Genomic DNA, 1,935 nt, shown 5'->3' on the forward strand with positions numbered 1-1,935 from the left:
CGGTTCAGTGGTAATGCAGTGCTTCCCATGCTGGACCATGTGAGAAAGTTCTGGTTTGTGTCCGGAGGCCTCCCTATATATGTGGATGTGCGTGTGTGTGTCTGTGAGCCATTTGGCCAAGGTTGGGGGTGGATCACAACATAAGGACTCTTGGGGGTGCCTATGTCTCTGCCTGTGTCTCTTTTTCTATATCTCATTCTAGTGGAAGAATAAGCAAACATTTAAGAAAGGTTAAAATATTAGGGTCAGCAGGTTAGGTGGTGGTTAAGGTTTGGATCCCATGTGGCCGATTCTGCAGTTCGAATCCCAGACCTGATGGCCTGAAAAACGCATGGGGCATGTGTGCAGGTATGCCCCAAATCCTGAGAGGAGACTGGAGGAGAAGGAATTGCAGCATGGCCATTCTCTCTAGGGGGTGATTTCTCACTGTCCCTCTCTAGTCAGATCATGTGCCCTATGGCAAACAAACAAACAAACAAACAAACAAAACTTAAAAAAAAAAAAACTTAAAAAAAAAAAAGGTTAAAAATTTAAAGTTTATGGGGCCAGTAGATGGCATGGTGGTTAAGGCTCTGGACTCCCACATGGCTAACTGCGGTTCAAATCCTGGACCTGGTGGCTTGTTTCTGACTTTCCTTCTCTTTCTGGTGATCATGTGTGCCTTGTAGCATATTAAAAAAATAATAATAATGATAAATAAAATTAAATAATTCTTTAAAAAATTTAAAGTTGATAAAGTAAGAAAGAGATAGTAAGCTAAGATTAATTTATTATTGAAGAAAAATTAAAAAAAATTTTTTTAGAGAGAGATTTTTGCTCTAGGGCATGTGTGCTCACCAGAGAGACAGAGACAAAGAGTAAGAAATCACCCTCTGAGAGACGGCAACACTGCAGTCCCTTCTCCTCCATTCTCCTCTTGGGACTTTGATCATGCACATACATACACCCGGTGGGAGTTTCAAGCCACCAGGTCCGGGACCTGAACTTCAGTTGGCCACCTGGAGTGAGTTTCAGGGCACCAGTTCCGGGACCTGAACCATGGTCAGCCACGTGGGAGTCCAGCACCTACGCCACCTGCTGACCCCAGCAGAAAACATTTTAATAAATGCAGTGACTTCGTGCCGCCTGAGTATCCAGCGTCTGTGACGTGTACATTCGTGTGCAGTGACATCCTCGGCTTTCACGTGCACCGTCGCTCACTCAGAGCAATCGAGTCCTGCCAACTCGGTTCGTGTAAAGTGCCCTCTACAGGTGTGCCACTCTTTAAATCTCTTCTACCGTATTTTTCCTGTACCTTTCCTGTGTTTAGGTGTGTTCACACGAACATCTCCGTGTGTCGCAGTTGCCTGCAGTATTCGGTACAGTGACATGGAGCCTGGGAGCAACATGCTGTTCCGGTTAGCCTCGTGTGCAGTGCGCTGTGCCGTGGTGGTTCGTGTCAGAATACTGTGATGCTCGGCACACAGGACGCATTTCCCAGAAGGACCCCCTCATTTAGCGACACATGGCGGTAGCTGAGGCAGTGGGTATTTTTTTATTTTTTATTTTTTTAGAGATTTTTGCTAATAGGGCACATGCGCTCGCCAGCCAGACAGAGACAGACAGACAGAAAGCGAGAAATCACCCCACAGGGGGATGGCCATGCCGCAATCTCTTCTTCTCCATTCTCTCGGGATCTTGGGCACGCACGCACACGCGCCCAGCATGAGTTTCAAGCCACCAGGTCCAGGACGTGAACTGCGGTCAACTATGTGGGAGTCCAGTGCCATAACCATTACGCTAACTGCTGGTCCCAGCAGTGGGTATTTTTCACTGACTAGCATTTCCGTATTGGAGTAACACTGACTTCTGTGCTGGTGTACTTATATTTTATCGTGTTAAGGAAGTAGCCACCAATTCCCATTTTCTTTCATGTTCTTAGCAAGAAAGCCTGCT

At 46.4% G+C, this 1,935-nt stretch overlaps 1 protein-coding gene across 2 annotated transcripts in view; it reads left to right on the top strand.

Annotated features, from left to right (window-relative positions):
• The window catches only part of EXOC6 (exocyst complex component 6), a 195,381-nt gene that overhangs the window by 26,488 nt on the left and 166,958 nt on the right, over positions 1-1,935 (top strand). The window lies entirely within an intron of this gene.

Source organism: Tupaia chinensis, unplaced genomic scaffold (assembly GCF_000334495.1).
Source record: "Tupaia chinensis unplaced genomic scaffold, TupChi_1.0 Scaffold000217_1, whole genome shotgun sequence".
Classification (NCBI taxonomy): domain Eukaryota; kingdom Metazoa; phylum Chordata; class Mammalia; order Scandentia; family Tupaiidae; genus Tupaia; species Tupaia belangeri.